The following is a 7,231-nucleotide window of genomic DNA, read 5'->3' on the forward strand; positions in this document are numbered from 1 at the left end:
AGGCTCTATCAGTGAGGGTATTACCCCAAGTTCCTCTCTGGGATATTCAAAAGTTTCCTTAGGCAAAGGCTTAGTAAATATATCTGCAATCTGCTCTTTAGTATTCACATAAACTAATCTCACTTCTTTTTCTTCAACATTCTCTTTCAAAAATTTATATTTGATAGAAACATGTTTAGTCTTAGAGTGAAATATCGGATTCTTTGATATATCAATTGTTGATGAATTATCACAATAAATGATTATAGGTTCTTTGCATTTTACCTTTATGTCCTTCAACATTTTCTTAATCCTTAATACTTGAGTGCAATTAGTTGCTACTGCAACATATTCTGATTCTGGTGTTGATAATAATGTACAGCTCTATTTCTTGCTCAACCATGAAATCAGTCTGCTACTAAGAAAGAATGCCCCATCGATGGTGCTCTTTCTATCATCTACATCTCCTACCCAATTTGCATCGGTGTATGGACATAATTCAAAATTTTCATCTTTAGGATACCATAAACCAAGATTTGTTGTACCTTATAGATACTGGAAAATCCTTTTTACTGTTGATTCATGATTTTCTTTAGGATTACTCGAAAATATTGAAACAATACATACTACATTCATTATATTAGGTCTTGTTTGTGTTAAATACAATAAACCTCCAATCATAGATTTATATCTTGTCGGATTAACAGAAGCTGAATCATCCTTCAATATTAATTTATCAGTTGTAGTCATAGGAGTACTTACCGGTTTGGAATTTTCTATACCAAATTTCTTCAGTAGTTCCTTCAAGTACTTTGTTTGACATATGAATATCTCTTTATTAGTCTCTGAAATCTACAATCCTGAAAAGAATTTTATCTCCCCAATCATAGACATTTCAAATTCTTCTTGCATCTTATTAGCAAAGTCTTTACACAATCCATCTTCTCCTCCAAAAATGATATCATCAATAAAAACTTCAATAACCAAGATGTCATCATTAGTCACTTTGAAATATAAGTTGTTGTCAGCATTACCTTTAGTGTAACCAAGATTCAAAAGATATTTTTCCAATCTAGCATACCAAGCTCTAGGAGCTTGCTTCAATCCATACAAGGCTTTCCTTAATCTGCAAACCATGTATTTATCATTTGTCAATGAAAATCCATTAGGTTGTTCAATGTAAACTTCCTCTTCAAGATCACCATTCAGAAATGCACATTTTACATCCATTTGATATACTTTGTAGTTCTTCTGAGCTGCAAATGCAAGAAATAATTTGACTGCCTCAATTCTAGCTACCAGTGCAAAGGTTTCATTGTAATCAATTCCCTCTTTTTGTGAATATCCTTTACACACTAATATTTCTTTATTTCTGATTACCTTACCATCTTCATTAAGTTTATTTCTGAATACCCATTTAGTTCCAATTACATTTTTGTCTTTAAGTCGGGGAACTAATGTCCATGTATTATTCTTTTCAATTTGTTCTAATTCATCTTCCATAGCTTTAATCCAATCTTTATCTTCACATGCCTTAATAATAGATGTTGGTTCAATTTGAGAAATTAAACATACCTCTTCATTTTCTAGTCTTCCTCTTGTCATAACACCTTGATACTTATTCCCAATTATCTAACTTTCAGAGTGATTCAGTCTTTCATACCTAGGTGTGTTCACTTTCTTTTGTTCTTCAATCACTATGGAATTCTCTGATTATTCTAGTGTGACTAGATCCACATTCTGTACTAGTGCATTCTGTATAGGTTCATAAATGATCATCTCAACTACTGATTCAGAATCCATAGATCTTGAATTTCCTCTAAACTGTTCATCTATCTTCACATTAGCACTCTCAATGATTTTCTGCAATTATTTATTAAAACATCTATATGCCTTGGTCTTAGATGAATAACTAAGAAATATTCCTTCATCACTTCTAGGATCAAATTTACCAATATACTCATCTCTCCTAATATAACATTTGCTTCCAAATATTCTGAAGTATTTAAGAGTAGGAGTATTACCAAACCATAGTTCATAAGGGGTCTTATCGGTTTCACCTTTGATTTGAACTATGTTAAAAGTGTAACCCATTGTATTCACTACTTCTCTCTAGCACACATGAGGTAGATTTTCTTCTAATATCATGCTTCTAGTTGCATCCAGAATAGTTCTATTCTTTCTTTCCACAACTCCATTTTGTTGTGGTGTCTGAGGTGTTGATAGTTGTCTTCTGATTCCATTCACTTTACAGAATGTATTAAACTCCTTAGATATAAATTCCCCTCCTTGGTCTGATCTTAAACATTTGATTTTCTTACCTGTTTTATTCTCTACCATTTCCTTGAATAGTTTGAATCTCCCAAAATCTTTTGAGTTCTCCCTGAGAAAAGTAACCCAACAAATTCTAGAATAATTATCAATGATTAGCATGAAGTATCTATCTCCTTGTAGACTTCTTGTTCTTGCCAGACCACACAAGTCAGTATGAACTATATCAAGAACATTATTGGATTTCTCATAAATACTCTTGAAATTTGTTCTACTTTTCTTTCCCATTTGACATGTTAGGCCCAATATGGAAAGCTAATGTACTAAGAGGGGAGGGGTGAATCGGTACTTCAAAACTTTTCTTCAATAATAACTTTACTGTTATGCATAAACAAAATAGTGCAGTAACATAAAATAAAGTTAAAAAAATAGATAACAATCATACATGATTCACTCCATAACACATATATTTTGGTTATGCAGAAACTCTTGGTTAGAGAGAAAAACTGCGTTGGGGATGGCACCCACAACTTCACTACTGCAATAATAAAGAGTGCTCGGTTAGAGCTACATTTTAGCTATTTCTGATAGCTTACGCTATTAGGAGTAACAAGATCTATTAGATCTACCTTGCTAAAGGATTTTACAACATTTATTCTAAATGTTGCACCTAGTTAGAGGCTTTACAATTTATAGACTTGATTAGAGTCTTTTACCCTGTTAAAGGTTTCTCTTTCAACTTCACAATATTACAATAAAATCATTACAAATATTTGCAACTTTACATTTGAAATGTTATAGCAGATTCTATGTGCTCAGAATAGATTACCTTGCTTATAGCATACCACAGTAACCCATATAGTAACTCAGCAAACCCTTCTGTTTACTCTGTTCTTTGACTATTCTCTGAAAACCTTCTCGGTGACCTCTGTGTCTCTGTAACAGTCTTCGTACACACATGCATACACCCTTAACTAATGTTGTATAAATAGATCTCTTAAGACGGTGATCCAATTCATTGCTTCGATCTTACAAACAAGATTCCTTGAATGAATAACTATACAAAATATTTCATTGGTTAGATTGATCTCAAAATCATACACAATCTTCTGGTGCAATTTCCAATTTAATAATGGTTAGATGTGCCTCGATCTTGTAACACGTTTTCATATGCATGTCCAGGTTCAATGTATCCGGTAACATGTTTCACTCAGTGTATATTAACTCGGTGTGTCATCTTTGCTGCTCTGTAGTCATAAAAAGATACTCGGTAGACAGCTCAGTGTATACTGCATTCTGTGACTGCTTTTCTCTGTAACTGACTAGATTGTGCATACTGACTTCTGTATGTGTACCGACTACATGATTTGGTAGTGTTAACCGACTAGAGTATATAGTATGACTTTGAATATAAAAACTAATGGCAATTTGATAAGTAGTAACAATCTCCCCTTTTGACATTAGTTGAGATGTTTGACAAAAACTAGTTTTAAAGTCATAACTCAAAAATCTATATACTTTGCAAAATGACTATACTTGACAGTATATACAATAGTCAATGAAATAGTATATTTAGATATACTCCCCTTATCATTATACTGTACATAACTCTGAGTTTTGCATGCTCGGTTCTATGTTTGTGTGCTCTGCTTACTATCCTTGGATACTCTGCATACTCTGCTCGGTATACTCCCCCTGTATACAATACTCCGAATACTGTATCAAAACTGTATCACTCCCCAAATATAGTATCACTCAATATATTGTATTACTCCCCCTTTTTGACAAACATCAAAAAAACTTAATTTCCATCCGAGGGTGGTAACTGATCAAAAATAGATTTATATTTCTTCCGGGCATCAGTGAGTGCGACAGAGAGTGCATCTTTTACACTTTCCATTAAAGAATTTTGTGCTTGAATATCAGCCAATAGTGATATTAAGCCATCAAGAGTGCTTCCTTCTTGTGTAGTAGATAGGCATGTGGCTCGGTTAATCTGTTCTTGAACTGATGAAAGATGAGGAAGGAATAATGTCTGGAGTGTCATTATATCCATCTGGATCTTATGCTCTTCATTTTTGAGTTCTTGTTGTTGAGCCATGAGTTGTTGAAGCTTGGTATAAAAATTTTTAACTGAATTGGGCTCAGGAGTAAACTTATTTGAGAGATCGGTGATCTCTTTTTCAATTGCATCAGTTTTATTCTTGATATCTTTAATGAATATAGAAAATGTACAAAGTTTCTAAAATAAATAAAGAATATGCTTGAGTTGAGGGGACAACTCAGCAATGAATTTGACAAGTTTGACTTTCCCAATAGCTAGAGCTTTTTGTACCTCTTCAATCATTTTTGCAATAAGCTCCTTGTCTTTTAGCTTGCTCAAGTACTCAAATGCATCAACTTCAGATGTTTCTATTTGATTTAGGAGTTCATCTAGTTGAATGTGGATGGCTGCATTGGTTGACACTGTAGCTGTAGGTAGCATATCGGATAGCAGTGTCTTCACCTTCTAAGTACTTTATTCTTTTTTTGTATGGCCATCTATTTTTCTTGTTCGGCCTTTGCTTTGCATAGTTCACCGAAATCAATGAGTGCTTGCCCCTTTAATTTTGATATATCCACATTGGGCAACACTATTGGTTTAGATAAATCAACTTTGAAACTATGTTTTTTCACCTTCTTCTCTTTACCTTTGGTCAGTTGAACTAAGGCAATAGCTTGAGAGGTTTGTTCACCCTCGGTAGGTTGCTCGGTAGAGGCAACACTTTGGTCAGTTCTTGTAGCTGTTGTGGTGTCATTTGGTGTCTCGATATTGGGTGTCTTAGCTGCTACATTTTCGGTGCTCAAGGGTTCTTGAGAGGTTTGGTCTTGAGTAGTCTCTTCTCCTGTTGTAGACTTGTGACCTTTGGTGCCTTGTGCTATATCCTGAGGAGCTTCGGTAGAGATAGGTTGAGTGATCGGTGGATAAGGCTGAACTTGTTCTAACATGGATTCACTAGATACAAGTTTTGCATATGTAGTGCTTTCTATCATCTCCTGCTCCTATTCCTTTGTATCCATGACATCTTCATCAATTTGAATAGTGTCAGCCAGGTCTTGCTCGGTAGCATCAGGACCATGCTCGGTGACATTAGGATCTTTCTCGGTGACATCAACAATTTCAACTTTAGATTGTTCACCAACATCTTTGATTTTGAAGATTTCCTGCCATTTTGCTTTTGTCTCATTTTCTACATCAATATATAGCCCATTCATCAGTTTTAAGGCTCTCTATTTGACAAGAAATTTTGAATTGTAGGTTGTCAAATGTTCCTTTATTTTTGCTATAGACATATCAGGAAATAGATGGACTAGACTTCTTTCTCTAATTTGTTTCTCTGAGTCCATTGCATATTTCCACCTGTTATCAATATGCAAGTAAAGTTCATTTGGAAGTGACTTTACTAGTTCCAATGGAGCTAGCCGAAACTTTAGAAGTGTACAGATGACAGCTTCTTCAATTTGTCTCTTCTCATCATTATTTCTTGTTTCATGCTTGACATATCTAAAAGAACCAAATCCACCATATTCTTTTAATTGGCACATAAGTTTTCAACACTATGTATATTTACCTTCTTGCTTTTGACAATTTGGACTTTGTTGGCATCCTCAGATTCTATATCACTAGACTCTTTTGCCAAAATGAGTCTCTGAGTAGATTTCTTGTAGGTCTTGGTTACCTTGGGAGCAGTAACACTCTTTTGTTTCTTACTCGGTGATGCATCTGATGCTCTTGTATTAGGTCTCTTTGTTGGAGGAGTCGGTAGGGCCTTTGAAATGTCCTGTTTCTTTCTTTTAAATACTTTACCCTTAGGCAGTTTGGTGCTCAATGTTATTTCTGCCTCTTGAGCTTCTGATTCCTCTTCAGTGATGGCAAGAGTACCTTTGACAGGTGTGGAGGAAGATTCTTCTCTGAATTTCTCCATTAAAATCTTTATCATCTTTGTTGCTTTCCTTGTAGCTTTGGGTACTACAATGCTCATTTTTACTTTTCCCTTCACCTCTTCATAGGTTCCATACCTCAGTTCGATAGCATGTCTTGGTAATGAAAGATAGGCATCAATTTGTTGTTGTGTGATATCAAAATCAATCTCGTAACCCATAGGTGGCAAAGATTGAGTTCTTGGTTCCATAGCATTCACATAACAGTAATCAGTATCTACCTCAAAGTATATATCATCTTTATATTTCTCCACTAGCTGGGGTGGAATCTGGTACCTGTTGTGCATCTTCTCTTGAAATTTGCTGAAATAATCATCCATTATGTCATTAAAATTATCACCTAGCATCTTGATAAAATCATTAATCTGATGGGTGATTGGTCGGTGTAGCTCCCAAACTACTTTACCGACTGATGGAAAGAATTTTTCAAAGTAGAAAAACATGCATACAAGAAGTGAACCAAACTTTAGTGTATTTTCTGACTTGTTCTTCTTCGACTTCCTTATTGTGTTCAGGTTCTCAAATAGGTTCTTCAGTAACACTTCACATAAATCAATTTTCATTCCCTTTTTCACAATTTTATAAGCTATGTCAACTGCGGCATAGGGTACACTATTTTCCCTTGCAGATTGGAAGAAATAGTAACCAATTACTCTAATGGCAAACTTAAGTTCTGCATCAGTGACATTGTTCAGTTTTAATCCTCTATAATCAGATTCAACTCCAGTTAAACTGATTAATTCCTTCTATGATATCATCTTTTGTTCTCGTGTATGATCATAGATAGGATAAATGGTGATCACATGAATGATTTCCTTGGTGATTTTGAATGGTTTCTCTTCTAGCCACATGAAATCATCATGAACTTTGCTCAAAACAAACTTGACCCATTGGGGCTTGAACACATGAGGGTAGGTTAGGGCTTCAGTCAATCCTTTGATCTTTATGTGTTCATACTTGATGTTTAATTTACCATCTGTGCATAATTCATCATAGGTAT

The sequence above is a fragment of the Cryptomeria japonica genome, chromosome 9 (genome assembly GCF_030272615.1).
Source record: "Cryptomeria japonica chromosome 9, Sugi_1.0, whole genome shotgun sequence".
Taxonomy (NCBI): Eukaryota; Viridiplantae; Streptophyta; class Pinopsida; order Cupressales; family Cupressaceae; genus Cryptomeria; species Cryptomeria japonica.